We start from the raw sequence: 18,019 nt of genomic DNA, 5'->3' as shown, positions 1-18,019 counted from the left end.
AAAGTGGGACTAACCCCAAAATCTGCAGGCAGCTCAAGTTTGTATGCATTATCATTTATTTTCTCTAACACCTTAAAGGGACCATCAACACGTGGCCTTAGCTTTGATTTGCGCAAATTAGGAAATCTATCTTTACGCAAATGTAACCAAACAAGATCTCTAGGTGCAAACACAACATGTTTTCTACCCTTATCTCCAGCAAGTTTCTATTTAGCATTCGTACGCTCAATGTTTTCCTTAGTTAACTCATGCATTTTTAAAATCAATTCAGCACGTTGTTTAGCATCAAAATTAACCTTCTCCGAAGATGGAAGAGGCAACAAATCAATAGGTGCACGAGGTAGGAAACCATACACAACTTCAAAAGGGCATATCTTAGTAGTAGAATAAAATGAACGATTATAAGCAAATTCAATATGAGGCAAGCATTCCTCCCACATTTTCTTATTATTCTTCAAAACAGCCCTAAGCATAGTAGACAATGTTCTATTGACTACTTCAGTTTGTCCATCAGTTTGGGGGTGACAAGTAGTACTAAAAAGCAGTTTAGTCCCCAACTTAGCCCATAAACATCTCCAAAAGTGGCTAAGAAATTTAGTATCACGATCTGAAACAATAGTATTTGGCACACCATGCAAGCGAATAATTTCACGAAAGAACAAATCAGCAACATTAACAGCATCATTGCTTTTATGACATGGTATAAAGTGTGCCATTTTCGAGAATCTATCCACGACAACAAATATGCTATCCCTCCCCTTCTTTGTTCGAGGTAAACCTAAAACAAAGTCCATAGATATATCCTCCCAAGGAACACTAGGTACAGGCAAAGGCATATATAAACCATGAGGATTGAGTCGTGACTTAGCTTTTTGACATGTAGTGCAGCGAGCAATAAAACGCTCAACATCCCGTCTCATCTTTGGCCAAAAGAAATGTGTAGCAAGTACGTCCTCCGTCTTCTTCATGCCAAAGTGTCCCATTAATCCTCCTCCATGAGCCTCCTGCAACAACAAAAGACAAATAGAGCTAGCTGGAATGCATAGCTTGTTAGCGCGAAACACAAATCCATCGTTAACAACGAACTTGTTCCACATTCTTCCTTCTTTACAATTCTGCATTACATCTTTAAAATCAGCATCATGCACATATTGATCTTTGATGGTCTCCAAAACAAATATTTTAAAGTCAAGTTGTGAAAGCATAGTATAGCGACGAGACAATGCATCAGCAATAACATTTTCTTTTCCCTTCTTGTGTTTAATGACATAAGGGAAAGTCTCAATGAATTCAACCCATTTAGCATGTCTATGATTCAGTTTAGCTTGACTTTTAATATGTTTCAAAGATTCACGATCAGAATGTATAACAAATTCTTTGGGCCATAAATAATGTTGCCATGTTTCTAAAGTCCGAACAAGAGCATATAATTCTTTATCATAAGTAGAATAATTCAGACTAGGCCCACTCAATTTTTCAGAAAAATATGCAACAGGTTTGCCATCTTGTAATAACACACCTCCTAATCCAATTCCACTAGCATCACATTCAAGCTCAAAAGTCTTATTAAAATCAGGAAGTTGGAGTAAAGGAGCATGTGTCAACTTATCTTTCAATACCGTGAAGGCTTCTTCCTATGCGGTACCCCACAGAAAAGGCACATCTTTCTTTGTAAGCTCATTGAGAGGTGCAGCAATGGTGCTGAAATCTCTCACAAAACGCCTATAGAATCCAGCGAGACCAAGAAAACTCCTCACTTGTGTGACCGTTTTGGGCTGCGGCCAACTCTCAATAGCGTCAATCTTGGCTTTATCAACTTCAATTCCCTATGGAGTAACAACATAGCCAAGAAAAGATACTCGGTCGGTGCAAAAGGTGCACTTCCCAAGGTTACCAAACAAACGTGCATCACATAGAGCAATAAAAACAGCACGTAAATGTTCCAAATGTTCTTCCAAAGATCTGCTATAAATCAATATGTCATCAAAGTAAACTACCACAAATCGTCCAATGAAAGCACATAAAACTTCGTTCATTAATCTCATGAAAGTACTAGGTGCATTAGTTAACCCAAAAGGCATGACTAACCACTCATATAATCCAAACTTAGTTTTAAATGTTGTTTTCCATTCATCTCCCAATTTCATACGAATTTGATGGTATCCACTACGCAAATCAACTTTGGAGAATATTGTAGAGCCACTCAATTCATCAAGCATATCATCTAGCCTAGGAATAGGATGACGATAACGAATAGTAATATTATTAATGCCTCTACAATCAACACACATACGTGATGTACCATCCTTTTTTGGCACTAGAATAATAGGAACAGCACAAGGACTAAGGGATTCGCGTATATAACCTTTGTCGAGAAGCTCTTGTACTTGATGCATAATCTCCTTCGTCTCCTCTGGATTGGTACGGTATGGCGCACGGTTTGGCAGCGAAGCACCGGGAATTAAGTCAATCTGATGCCCAATCCCTCGAATAGGCGGTAATCCCGGTGGCACGTCTTATGGAAAGACGTCGGCGAACTCCTGCAAAATGTTAGTGACAGCAGGAGGCAAAGAGGAAGGCACGTCCTCGAATGAAAATAATGCCTCTTTGCACACAAAAGCATAGCAAACAGATTTGCTGAAATCTAACTCATCAATATCAGATTTGGTGGCAAATAAACATGCACTTTTCAATTTAATTTCAGAAGCAACGCTAGATGGTTTATTATTAGGCTTCATTCGTTGCTCAAATTCTTTTGCCACAATCTGATTTTCACTCTTATTCTTCTCCTGTTTTGCTTTATTAGCTCTATTAATATCATCTTTCAAAATAGAATCAGGAGTCATAGGAAGCAAAGTAATATTTTTATCCTTATGAACAAGAGCATACTGATTGTTTCTACCATGGTGTACAGAATTTTTATCAAATTGCCATGGTCTACCAAGTAATAAGGAACATGCTTGCATAGGTACCACATCACAATCAACATAATCAGCATATGTAGAGATACTAAAATGCACACAAATAGTACGTGTTACCTTAACCTTGCCGCTGTTGTTGAACCATTGGATGTAGTAAGGATGTGGATGTGGTCTTGTGGTGAGAGAAAGCTTCTCCACCATCTCCATGCTAGCCAAGTTGTTGCAGCTACCTCCGTCTATGATGACGCGCACAGAATGTTCCTTCACAACTCCCTTGGTATGGAACAAATTGTGCCTCTGATTTTGCTTAGCTTGTGTGACCTACACACTCAAAACACGTTGAGCAACTAAACATTCATACTTGTCAGCGTCTTCAGGAGCCATGTATTGCGTCTCATGATCAGAATCATCTCCACCATGTTCTTCATGTATAATAAGAGCCAAAGTCTCCTCATCATAGTCACTAGCGGACTCATATCCACCATCCTCGGTAGCAATCATCACACGCTGAGATTTGCATTCTCTCGCATAATGACCTCCTCCCTTACAACGACGACAAATAATATCACTTGTGTGCCCTGTTGATGCTATGGAAGAAGAAGAACGCTGTGCAGGCCCCGCAGGTGCACTCTTGGCAGATAATGGTGGTTGTGCCTGTTTTCTTGTATCACGGCTGGAGGTCGCACCTGATGGAGGTGCTGGTGTAGTTGAAGTAGAAGATGCATGCGGTGTCCATGATGAAGGTCGGCCTGCAGAAAAGTTAGTTCGCGCCAATGCTTGTCGATCCTGCACTTCACGTTCAGCTTTACAAGCAAGATGGAATAAACGAGTGATATTAGTATACTCCTTATAGTCTAGAATGGTCTGAATCTCTCTATTTAATCCACCCAGAAAACGTGCAAGCATAGCTTCAATCTCCTCAACAATACCACATCTAATCATGCCAGTTTGTAATTCCTGATAATATTCTTCTACATAATTTTTTCCTTGTCTTAAACGCTGCAATTTTTGAAGCAATTCACGTTGATAATATGGTGGAACCCAACGCGTACGCATAGCAGTTTTCAAAGCAGACCAAGTAGTTGGAATAGGATATAATCTACAATGTTCAGACCACCATACACATGCAAAACTAGTGAAAGCACAAACAGCAGCAGCAACCCGTCTCTCCTCAGGATATTGTAAACATGTAAATCGTTGTTCAGTTTCTAACTCCCAAGTAAGATATATATCAGGAACATATCTACCCTCAAATGGTGGAATATTCAATTTCAGTTTAGGAATATGGACATCATCTCGTACCTGAGGTGGTGGTGCAGGCCTACCATTGCGAATATTTGCATGTGGACGACCTGCTGGTTGTGGTGCAGGTGGTTGCACATAGTTCTGATTTTGATCAACCTCATCCTCATAATCTCCCACATACTCATCATCCTCCACATCAGCAGCAGGAGCCACAGAAGTATCAACAGCAGCACCAACAGTTTGGCCAAACGCAAGAGGGACACGGCTCGCTCGGCGGAGGTCTGTTTCGCGACATGGAGGTAGTCGTTGTTGTTGTTGTTGGAGAGGTGTGTTAGGTGCAGCGGGTGGAGGTGGTGGAAGACGCCCGAGCAATTCATTAAACTTGTTGTCGAGCTTTGTTTTGAACGTCTTCTCCATGCCATCTATCTTCTCCATGACCTCTTCAAATCTGTTTAGCACATCTTGCACCTGTCCACTCATCATTTGCTGAAATTTATCATGCAAATCCTTATTCGTCATGTTCTCCCAGTCAGTCTCGTCGGCTTGTGATCCTGGCATGGTTAGCAGCAATAGAAACACATAATAATATGATCCTACAGACTACTAACAAGAGGTGGTGGTGGGTGTCACAAATCCGTCAAGCAAATCTCAAATTCTTACCAGTTCTTACCCAGCAGCACGCGTTGATCGGCAACCGTTGTAGTCAAAACTCTCAAAGCTTGGATAGAGCGATTACCAGGGAGATTCAAACGCACGACGTAGATGTATGTGGAGCTGGGAAGGTTTATAATATGGTAGCAAAAAGGGTCAGCAATAATCAATTCAGAGATGCAAAGTTGAATAAACGCTCAACGACGGTACTGTGCTGGTCCTAGGCTAGACTGTGCTAGAGATGCGAGCCTAGAACACCAACAAAATCACGGCGCCGCACGTAAACAAGGGAGGAGCACAGTCTGAATTTTTTTTCTCTTTGTTTCCTTTTTTTGCACTTTTTTTCCTCTTTTTTTTTTGCTCCGCAACAATTTTTTTTCGAAAAAGTCTACAAATGGTCTAGAAACTGCCTAGCCAGAATTTTCCAAACTTAGTTTTTTTTTGAGTTTGGAACTATTTCTCTACTGCCAGTAGCACGGAAGTTGGGGAGTCCTTCTCTATCATGACTCAGAGTATTGCGTGATCTGGAAATCCAAAACAGCGTAACAAAATACTGGACTCGGAATAGGACTGGTGGCGAAGATGAAACCGGTGGAACTCGGACTGGTGGCGGAGATGAATCTGGTGGAACTCAGACTGGTGGCGGATATATGTTGCAGGTGAACTCGGATTGGCGTGATGGCGGCGGATATGTGGTGGCGTATATGGACTCGGATTGGCGGTGAATATGTGGTGGTGGTATATGGCAGCAGTGACGATGATGATGCGATGGTGATATATGGCAGCGACGACGTGACAACCTGTGAACAGAACTCGAAACTCTAAAGGACTAGACGCTAAGACCAGCAACTTGACACGACGATGCAACCGCAAATTCAACAAAGCAAATACAGAAAAGATTATGCAAAGACTCAGATTGTTTCGGATGGGATGAACTAACCCTAAATTTTTTTGGCTTTTTCGTGGACTATAGGTATGAAGAATAGACTCGATCTAAACTACGAAAAACTGTAAAATCTCACCGAGCAACCTGGAAATCTGATACCACTTGATAGAGGCTAAGGTGTCCCGTCTTTTGATGAGATGATGGATTTTGCTTTGGTGGAAGTCGACTTTGACGATCCGACTACAAACGTGCGAGGACGTCGCGCCTTAGCAATCGCTAAACCAACTCCGAGAGGTTATTGACCACGCCGGAGCACGATCAACCTGACCATGAGGGTCTGTTTCCTGCGAGCAAATGAAGAACAAGCAAGAAACTGAGATTGCAATCTGGATATTGCGAATATAAGATGAAAGCTTTATTGATTAAGGTGGGGTTCTGTGACGCCTTTGTCTGGTCGTTGAACACAAACGAAGTACGCGAAGTTGCAGCTATGGCAAACTTTAATCTAAACAAAACCCAAAGTCTAAACGGTGCCCTAAGGGCTGTATATATGGACGAAGAGAGGGGGAATTTCGTGGCCCTTGGTGGAGGGGTCCGAAATCAACCCTATCTCTTGTTTCCCCACACATACGGACTCTAAAAATAGCCTATAGTAATGTATTTCGAAATTACATGGGCCTGGCCCAATAAAAAGGTGACGCAGCACCTATAATAGCCTCTGGACGAAATTTATGAAGTGGCATCTTGTATATTTCGTCCAAGGCTTCATGCACTCGTTATGGTGGCTTCAAAGACCTGAAATCATCACTCGTAACTCCGTTCTTGTTCCCCTTGTGCATGCCATCATCTCCATGCTTTCTCTTGCTCCAATGTTCATCCTTCTCCAAGCTAGGCCCTTCATTTGTAAGCAAAACAAATGTATCCAATTTAGGCAGCATCATATTCTCATGAACATTAGAATCATTACCAAGAAACGAAAGTACCTGGTAATTTAGTTGGCGTGCGCGAGCTCTAGTAATTGGTCCAGTATGTATAGTAGCAGGGGCTGTGGGTGTAACAATGGTATTGATGTCCTCATCAAACACAAGCACTTCCTCTCATTTCAAACTAGAACTTCTGCAGTAATATTACTTGAACTCCATTCTATATGTTTTTCATGTTTGTTCTTGCTTGCACTTTCATGCAATACATCACCAGCCAATCTATTCCTATCATAACATACCAGGACTTCTGCAGTAATATTACTTGGACTTCACAATGTATGTTTTTCATGTTTGTTTTTTGTTTGCACTTTCATGCAATACATCACCAGCACATCTATTCCTGGCATAGCATACCAGGACTTCTGCAGTAATATTACTTGAACTTCACAGTGTATGTTTTTCATGTTTGTTTTTTGTTTGCACTTTCATGCAATACATCACCAACACATATATTCCTGGCATAGCATACCAGGACTTCTGCAGTAATATTACTTGAACTTCACAGTGTATGTTTTCATGTTTGTTTTTTGTTTGCACTTTCATGCAATACATCACCAACACATCTATTCCTGGCATAGCATACCAGGACTTCAGCAGTAATATTACTTGAACTTCACAGTGTATGTTTTTCAATTAAACATTGCTTGCACTTTCATGTAGTACATCACCAGCACATCACTTCCTGCCTTAACATACCAGGACTTCTGGAGTAATATTACTTGAACTTCACAGTGTTTATTACCAGGGGATGATGACATAATGTTCTAATTGTGTTAATTGACCTATTATAATTGTTCATGAGCCTTGCGCTCCTCCTAAGCTTTGGCGGTAGAGGTTTTTGCTTGACATGTACCTCTTCCTCTTCATCGTCCTCTTCCTCTTCATCGTCGTCTTCCTCTTCCTCTTCGTCGTCGCATTCCACTTCCTCTTCATCTTCGTCTTCCTCTTCTCCGTCGTTGTCTTCATCTTCGTCTTCCTCTTCATCTTCCACCACCTTCTTGTTGTTGGCTCTAGGTCTTGTTTTCTGTTTCTTCTCTGGTATTTTGCTTGTCTTTTCAGCATCTGCGCGCTTCGGGCATGTTCTTGCATTATGTGGTTCATACTCCTTGCTTACGCTACAAAGCCTACTACTTGCTTTCCGTGGGTGTGGTCCCTTCTTTTCTTCCATAACTTTGGGTTGTTGTTTCTGAGATTTTTGTTGGTTGACCTCCTCAGCAATGTTTCCTTCCAAGAGTGTTGGGCAGGTCAGCTTGTTGTGTCCTGCAACCTGGTTGCACACACTGCATTTCCTGTGTCCAAGTGGCACTCCGTTCTCGTCGTGCACGACGACTCTTCCTGCAGGTGGTGCCTTTATTTGAGCTCTCTTGTCACTTTTCTTTGCTGCAGTAATTTTCTTCCTACCCTTTGTTTCAGAATACAACGGCAATTTCATCGTCTCTTGCTGTTGCTGTTCCACTGACTGGCCATCACCCTGCTTGTATTGGCTGGCTTCAGCGGTGGCGTTGAGCATTTCAGCTGCATAATGATGAAGGTCATCTTCAATTGCAGCGTCCTCTTCAGCCATCCTTTCGTCAGCATCCGCTTGATTTGCTCAATGTATTGCATCAAGCTCTTCCACGAGCCTCTTGAGAACATAGTATGCTCTGTCATATTGCTGGTCACATCTCATCGCTTTCTTGTTAACCATCAAATTCAGCTGCAGGAATATGTCTTGCTTCGATAGCCTTGAGCTGCCATCTGATGCCGTTGTGTTGTAGTCCCTTGTATCAAAAGTTGGTTGTGATCTTGCAGTCTTTGTGTACCGTTTGAGGATATACTTGTTTGGAAAATTGTCAGGCTTGAGGTAGTCAAGTATGTTCATGATGTGAAGGCAGAACAGGCCTGCATTTTTTGTGATGAATGCAGAATGCATAGTTTGAGAGCCAGCAATGAGTTTCATTGTCAGGACCCCGACTCAATGCCACATCGATCTAGCATGTAACACCTCATATCACTTTGCGGCCTCACGCACGGTATTCTCATGGGTGTCGCCTTACCTTTGCCCGGGACCGTTTGCGCCTTTTGGCACACGTATATGACAGTGTCGCTAGAATCCATATGATAAGGAGCCCGGGCTAACATGGCTAGTCGTAAACCCAAAGTGGCACAGACTTACAGGGAAAGGCATCCATGACCCAGCATCGAACGTGTCAGTCATCAGCGAGTGAATCCAGGCTGTAGCACTGGGCTAGCAGGACTCCGGTGAACCGGGCTGTAGCGGGCTAACAGGACTCCGATATTCATCGCGTGACATTTCCCCGAGGGGACAGACAGCCTAAGTGTTCCGGAGCAGTAGCAAGCTACCATGGCTCAGTGGAAGCACAAGGAGACATTTCCCGGTAAGAGAGGCTACTAAGGATAAACAACTAGATAGTCAGATCCCACACATACCAAGCATTTCAATAACATACACACAATATGCTCGATATGTGCAAATACAACATGGCATCACAACATGACTCTACAACTCAAGTATTTTATTCAATAGGCTCCAAGGAGCGAGATATTACAAACATAGGTCTCATGACCCAACATTCAGAGCATACAAGTCAAAGCACATGCGGAAGCATAACATGTCTGAGTACAGACATCTACAAATGAATAAGGCTGAAAAGCCTGACTATCTACCAGATCCTGCCGAGGGCACAAGATCGTAGCTGAGGTATCAAGCTAAACGTCGAAGTCCACGCAGAACTACTAACGAGACTGAAGTCTCTCTGCAAAAACATAAAATAGGCAAACGTGAGAACAAATGTACCCAGCAAGACTTACATCAGAACTAACTACATATGCATCATTATCAACAAAGAGGATGGTGGGGTTTAACTGCAGCAAGCCAGCTTTGACTCGGTGGCTATCCTGAAACTACTACTGCAAATAACTCTTTTGAGGTGGCGCACACGAGTCCACATATTCACCATATCAATACACCACTATGGATCCGCTCCCGTCTCCCTACGAGAACGCCATCCATAGCACTCACACTTATCTTGCGTATTTTAGAGTATCCACTTTCACTTGTCTATGAACTGATATAAGTAACCCAGAAGTCCTTTACCGCGGACACGGCTATTCGAATAGATGATGTTAACCCTGCAGGGGTGTACTTCTTCATACATGTTTCCACCACTTAGCGTCTGCACACGACATGTGCTCGGCAGACTTCAAGCGAAAGTCGACGGGGGTGTAGACCACGACCTACCTAAACACTCAAGTCTCTAGTCCAGGTTTATCGCCTATTCGGGTTCCATCCGCGAGGAGATCCGGCCGGAGTTTCGCTCACAGCCCCAAACAATGTGTGCAGGGTTCTCAAGACACCAAACGGGTGCCCGGTACACCGTGCCACGTGCCTACCGCATCACAGCTCACCCCTCCGGTCAGCGCTGCGCACGGCCTCCAGCATACTACAAACACCAGAAACTACTTGCAACTCCTGGACAGAGGACAAGGGTGATTAAGAAGTCGAGCGGGGTCATATTTCAGGGCCCAATGCATGGTAGTAGCTGAATCATGGATCACAAACACAGAACTCAGTTCCTAAGGACGGCTTCAATGAGACAACCCACCATGTACACCTACATGGCCTCTCACCGCTACCTTTACCAAATCGTGTTCACACACTTAGCTCGCACACAATAGGACATGTTCACACACCTCTGATTCATCCCCGATGAATAAGACCTGACTCAACTCTAAGAAATAGAAGGCATGACAAACAAGCATGAATGAGTAGGCACATCAGGGCTCAAACAACTCCTACTCATGCTAGTGGGTTTCATCTATTTACTGTGGCAATGACAGGTCATGTAGAGGATAAAGGGGTTCAACTATCGCAGCAAGTAACAGTTGAATCGATGTTGTCCTAATGCAGTAAAAGAGAGCAGGAGCGAGAGAGTGGGTTTGTATCGGAATGAACAAGGGGGTTTTGCTTGCCTGGCACTTCTGAAGATAGTATAGTTCTTCATCGGTGTCATCGATCACATCGTCGGTACACATCTACTGAGAGGGGACAAGCACCAACAAACAAAGAAGAAACACAATCAATGCAATGCACAATATGATGCATGCTATGGCATGGCAATAAGAATGTGTTTTGGGCTAATGCAACTAGCAGCAGATTAAATGGAGTTGGTTTGAATCCAAGATTCAAATTCAAACTCCATATATGACATTTCAAATGCCATTAATTCAAATTGTTGTATACAGCAGCTTTAAGTTGTTCTAACATGCATGAAAATGGTACAGATGGATAGATTGGGTTTTTCTGATCATTTTTCATATATAATTTATCTCATTTGGAGTTACGGTTGATTTTCTATGATTTTTAGAAGTTTAGGCAATTTTCTGGATTTTCCTGAATTAAATTAAATCCAGAAAATGACTTATTGCGTCAGCTCTTTGTCACTGTGACGTCAGCTGGTCAACTGCGGCTGACCTGGTCAAACCTGACCAGTGGGGTCCACTGGTCAGTGACACAATGCTGTTCAGTGTCAATGACAGGTGGGGCCTGGTCAACGGCCACGTCAGCAAGTCAGCACTGACGTGTGGGGTCGGTCAACGTGTGACGTGGCCGGGTCAAACTGACCTGTGGGGCCCGTGTGGTTAGTTTAATCTAAACAAAAGCTAAACCAGAGTTAATTAAGCAGCGGGGCCCACATGTTTGTGAGTCTGTGGTCATTAGCTTAATACTAACTAGTTGTTAGGCCGGCGTTTAGCCGCCGGCGATGAGCAGAGGCGGCGGCGAGGCTCGGGTTTCGCCTACAGGCTGCGGTTCGAGCCGCGGTTGGTCTCTACAGCTAGCTGGAGCTCGCGTGCATCTATCGGTGGCAGTGGGAGGGCGCGGGGTGGCCGGAGTTGAGCACGGCGTGGACCTCGGCGGCGGCCGGGGTTCGGGTTAGTTTGAGCTCGGCGTTAGGGTGCTCGGGAGGAGGAGCTGGTGGGAGCAGCGTGCTCCTGGGAAGGAACTGAATGTGTTGACGCGCTCAGGCGCGAGCTGTGGTGGCTAAAACGATGGCGGCATCATGGCCGGTGGCGATGAGCTCTCGGCTCCGACGGAATCGGGCTAGCGGAGAGAAACGGAGGGGGGGCGAGCATAGGGGAAGGTGAAGGAGCTCACAAGGGGTCGGGGGAGAATCTCAGCGGGCTCGGGGAAGCACGAACAGCGGCGAATCGACGATGAGGTTGACGGCGGCCGAAGGTTGAAGATGAGCTTGAGGACGACGCTGCAGGGCTTCTGGAGGGGCGTGGATCGGTGGGGAGGAAGAGGGGGTCGAGGCGGAGCTCCTGAGCTCAGCAGCAGGGCGAGGGGTGGCCGGTGGCCGCGGCGAACGGCGTCGGTGGCGATGGTGGCGCTCGGGCACGAGGTGCAGAGCGAGAGAGAGGAGGGGATGAGGACGAGGAAGTGGGCGAGAGGGTCCGGGGTGATGCGTGGCGACGCATGGAGGCATCCAGGGCGCTGGGGACGCAGGCAGCCAGGCAGGAGGTGGCTCGGGCGCGTGTGCACGCGCGGCGAGCACGCGCCCTGCCTACTGGCCTGGGGAGGAAGACGACAGGGGAGGTGGAGGTGGGCTGGGCCAGCACAGGCTACAGTGCTGGGCCGCACAGTAGGTTGCCAGGTGAGTGTCTCTCTTTCTTTTATTTGTTTCTGTTTTCTATTTTCTGCAATTGGTTTTGATTTGATTTAAAATATCAAATCATTTTTTTAAAACTTTCTGTAAATTGTATGTGAGCTCAGGAACTAGTCCAAGGTCACATGCAACTTACAAAAATATTTGAACTTTATTTCTTATATAATAGAAATAAATTCAACTCAAATATGTCATTGGTTTAAGTCAAAGGCCCAAAAATAAATAATTCTGTGATTCCAAAAATATTGGTTTGAATTTTACCTCTTACCAATATTTTCACAGAGTAACAGGAACATTTCTTTGGATTCATTTGATGAGATTTAAATGTTGGTTATTTTTAGAGGTCTTCTGAGGCTTTTGAAAATACCTCAATTCAAATTTCATTTGAATTAAAACATGATGCTCACATGAAGGTCTAGCCTAGTGCATAACAGGACCAGGGATGTGACAACTCACCCCCACTAAACAAGAATCTTGTCTCGAGATTCAAGCGTAGGATAAGATGATGGGGGGACGCAAACTAACACAATCTTCACGATCCAAGGTGCACGTCACGAGAACGTTGATTCGATCACCATCTTTGTCTCGTCGTCTTGCTCTGAGAACTCCAACTAACATGACAATGAGAGGGAAAAGAAAACTCTAGAGAGATCGATCTTACCGGAGGTCGAACAACTCATGATCAACTCACGGAGTGGGACATTGAAACATCTCTCGAGCTGAGACACAAAGCATTCGTCCAGAGGGATGGGGTGAAACACATGACAAAGGTTCACTAGGTAGACAACATTTCCACACTTAAGAAGGTGGTAAACGATTGTCAACGTAGCGAGGAGTTGAGTTGGCATGACACCATAATGATGCACCTTAGGGAAGGTGACTCGTAGAATCATCCCCTTAAGTGGCAAAAAGAATTACCTTTGATTTAGAGATCATTGAGATTCTTTATACCAGCCTAAGGCAATTCTCGAGCGATCATTTGGAGGGGGTCGGTAGAATGACATGCTTGGATTAGAATGGATGATGTGGATTACCTTGTTGAAAACAACACAAGGGATTACTTTAGTAACTGAGGAGAAGCTCAACAGTAGAGAGTGAGTCCACTGTTTGAGAAGTTATAGCATACCCGAGGAAGCTGAGAGCAAACCCAGTTAGTGTCGATGATAACACCTAGCGCTTGCGCGGGATCTCAAGAACTTGAGCATTTCCATATTCATCAAGGTTTTACCAATATCCGTGTCGGGGATCCTGGCAACACAACATACTACCATGACGAATACCGGTGGAAGATGCAGATGCAAAGGAAGATAACACCTTCTCAGAATTCACCTTGGTGGGGCCAAGGGAACAAAATCTGGATGATTGACCGAGAGGCATTTAGCACTCCGCTTCTAATGTTCTCCTTGATGTGCTAGCATAACCCATTCATTGAAATGGTTTAGTATCTAGAACATCAAGTAAAAGGTCGGACTTCGGAAACACAAAAATCCATAAGGCACAACTAGGGAGTAAATCCTACTTTCTCAATCAAACTACAATAACAGGTCTTCCGGTTGGGTGTGTTGGCCACGACATCCACTTTACCGGTTACAGAGAGACCAATATTATAGTTCTTGGGAAACGTTCCAACCATCATATCTGCCTGAGATTCAGATCTGGTTGGTGTCAGAATAATCCAGACTCATCGAGTCTAGAAGATAAATGAAAGTTTGCAACACAAACCGACGAGATGGCGTTGCGAGATTCTCGGGAAATGGACTACGGTAGTAAGCTCCAAAATATGAGCCGGTTCTGCTACAAACATGTGAACACGTTGTCCGAGACAAACGGGACCACGTGGTAGTCTTATAATAAAATACTACCAAGTTCAGGTTGGGGAACCGTCATCGAGGATAACGAAGTTCTTGCATAAGTCTTGCTCTTAAGAAGGAACTTCTTCTCCTTGAACAAATCAATCAGTGGCTTGGTGTACTAGGGGATACATGTGGATTGGAGGTAGCGAGCCTGTCAAACCATAGCATACTTCGCACACACATGACTGACTCGGGATGATTCCATAGGAGGCAACATTGACTTTCTCGAATCCACGGCGGCAACTTGCATCAAATGCACATGAACTAGAGGAAGTCACTTCTTACATCCAAACATATGCTTCATGAGCTAGCATGAACAAATGCTTTCAAAAGTTTCCAACACTAGCTTAATGTTCAACATGAATCATGGGGGGAGACAAAATGCTGCTGATGGGCTCAACAACAACTCATCGAAATTTCCATATCACTGGACTTCCACCATCATGTGAACAATGTGATAGTATTGGTCAGACCCAAGAGATATAGTGGTGTATGCTCGAGGAATCAACCACGAGTAAGACAACACTACGAACATCATTGGTTCTGATTTGATTTGACGAAATCCCATACTCAAATCAAGTTTGATAAGACAATAGGTTCAGCAACTGATCACGGGAATCAATCAATGAAGATATCATCTTTCTTCAACACACACACACACAAGGATATCCCTTAGTGATGAACTAAGTCGGACAAGCTTTTATCTTCCAACTCTCCAAGTTGTTGTTTTGGCTTAACCAACTAGCTCAGGGGTATCCAACATGGTTTCTTGGAAAAAGGGTGGTTTACAGGAATAAACCAACTTGATCACAAACTCAACATAGCGGTCAGGTGACAACCTGGTGATACTTCCGAGAAGATATTCGGAAAATCACAAACCACTGATATGTTACTAAGCTCGAGAACAATCTTGCTTTTCAGGGCAAGACGATATGATCAAATGAGCGAGGACTTAAAAAAATCCTAACTCATCAATCGAGGAGTGCACCGGGAAAGTGGACTAGGTAGCACGAACAACCTTAGGGTGATGATTCAATAATCAACTCGCTAAGAACGAGATTATTGTCCATTTAACACCAAGCAATGGAATTGCTAGGAGTATTGATTTCACACATCACGATTCACTTGTCGGTATTCCGGTTGCGACAACATGGAACCGAGGAATGAGTAATGATGGCGAGAAGTATCACTACATCAAGAATTCACAAGGGCTGGAGCAATTCTCATGAAAATCCTGACATAAAGGGGGTGATATTCTAGGGTAGAACAAAATCAAAAGCTAGATTGCATCTGATCTGCGGAAGACAACTGCTTTGACCCAATCCTAGAAATGGATGAGGTACTGGAGTTTGTTTCTCCTAGTCATTCTGAACTAGAATGGCTTGACGGACCACAAGAGTAATAGGCATCGATGAGCTCGAGTGCACAACTACTCTTGACTATCAATTGATAGACGAGGGTCAGAAGACAACTAAAGAGGGACAACCCAAAAGAACATACGATTTTCTAAGCTATGGATGCATAGATTGGTATGTCGAGCGAAGCTCAACATTTCTTCCGGATAACCCATGCGGAAAGGTAGAACTGGCATATTCACAATATAGAATGGAGAACCCATCGAGAGCACTCCTGTCGTGATATTTTGATCCAACAAACATCTGCCGTAAGTGGTTCATAGTATTTGGAAGAAGGGAATACCACGGACCTCGAGGACTAATGCAAAGGTTACTAATTTCCTAAAGGAACTAGCAAACACTATCAACATGAGGTAAGTAGGGTGAATCTTGGGTTCAAGAGCCCAGGAATAGAATACCTACCAACTAAATGGCATCACGAGATGCTTTTGAGAGTAATGGCCAGAATCATCACACTGGAACACAGAACATGGCTAGATTACTAGATGATCCCCTAAAACACCTAGGGTCATAATACTAACTCCAACATATATGTCGAGGCAATAAAGTACCTCAACTCACTAATTTGTGTGATTAATCTGACCAAAGGGACATCGGGAACGGGAAGAAGGGATTTGCAAATGCATCAGACTGTTTAGAAACCTGGGATGACTCGGACAGCATAACGGCTGTAAATGCTCAAAAAGATTTGAGACATCCAGCAAAAATGGTGGCATAACCACTTAATATCACAATATCAAGGTTCTGAGATCAATTGCCAACACACGGAAGTAGTAGAGACTGAACTGAGGCTTAAATCCATCAATCCTATAAGTCTACGGATTAGTAACACGTGATCCTGATAGAAAAAGAGAAAGCCTAGTTTCTTAACCCCGCAGGAAAGATAAGATGACTCAGATCAGAAGGCATAAGGGATAAGAAATAAAAAGAGCCTTACGTTCCATCCCACAATCAATTCCCTTATATAACTAAAGAATTTCTAGACTCAACTTCGACCAGTTTGGCTTGGTAATCCTACAGGCAGTCAGGCTCTGATACCAAAACTGTCAGGACCCCGACTCAATGCCACATCGATCTAGCATGTAACGCCTCATATCACTTTGCGGCCTCACGCACGGTATTCTCACGGGTATCGCCTTACCTTTGCCCGGGACCGTTTGCGCCTTTTGGCACACGTATATGACAGTGTCGCTAGCATCCATATGATAAGGAGCCCGGGCTGACATGGCTAGTCGTAAACCCAAAGTGGCACAGACTTACAGGGATAGGCATCCATGACCCAGCATCGAACATGTCGGTCATCAGCGAGTGAATCCAGGCTGTAGCACTGGGCTAGCAGAACTCCAGTGAACCGGGCTGTAGCAGGCTAGCAGGACTCCGATATTCATCGCGTGACATTTCCCCGAGGGGACAGACACAGGAACAAAGAAGGACACATGCCGGCCAGCCTAAGTGTTCCGGAGCAGTAGCAAGCTACCATGGCTCAGTGGAAGCACTAGGAGACATTTCCCGGTAAGAGAGGCTACTAAGGATAAACAACTAGATAGTCAAATCCCACACATACCAAGCATTTCAATAACATACACACAATATGCTCGATATGTGCAAATACAACATGGCATCACAACATGACTCTACAACTCAAGTATTTTATTCAATAGGCTCCAAGGAGCGAGATATTACAAACATAGGTCTCATGACCCAACATTCAGAGCATACAAGTCAAAGCACATGCGGAAGCTTAACATGTCTGAGTACAGACATCTACAAATGAAAAAGGCTGAAAAGCCTGACTATCTAGCAGATCCTGCCGAGGGCACAAGATCGTAGCTGAGGTATCAAGCTAAACATCGAAGTCCACGCGGAACTACTAACGAGACCGAAGTCTCTCTGCAAAAACATAAAATAGGCAAACGTGAGTACAAATGTACCCAGCAAGACTTACATCAGAACTAACTACATATGCATCATTATCAACAAAGGGGATGGTGAGGTTTAACTGCAGCAAGCCAGCTTTGACTCGGTGGCTATCCTGAAACTACTACTGCAAATAACTCTTTTGAGGTGGCGCACACGAGTCCACATATTCACCATATCAATACACCACTATGGATCCGCTCCCGTCTCCCTACGAGAACGCCATCCATAGCACTCACACTTATCTTGCGTATTTTAGAGTATCCACTTTCACTTGTCTATGAACTGATATAAGTAACCCAGAAGTCCTTTACCGCGGACACGGCTATTCGAATAGATGATGTTAACCCTGCAGGGGTGTACTTCTTCATACATGTTTCCACCACTTAGCGTCTGCACACGACATGTGCTCGGCAGACTTCAAGCGAAAGTCGACGGGGGTGTAGACCACGACCTACCTAAACACTCAAGTCTCTAGTCCA

This window comes from Triticum aestivum, chromosome 6B (assembly GCF_018294505.1).
Source record: "Triticum aestivum cultivar Chinese Spring chromosome 6B, IWGSC CS RefSeq v2.1, whole genome shotgun sequence".
Classification (NCBI taxonomy): domain Eukaryota; kingdom Viridiplantae; phylum Streptophyta; class Magnoliopsida; order Poales; family Poaceae; genus Triticum; species Triticum aestivum.
This window is presented reverse-complemented; position numbering follows the sequence as displayed.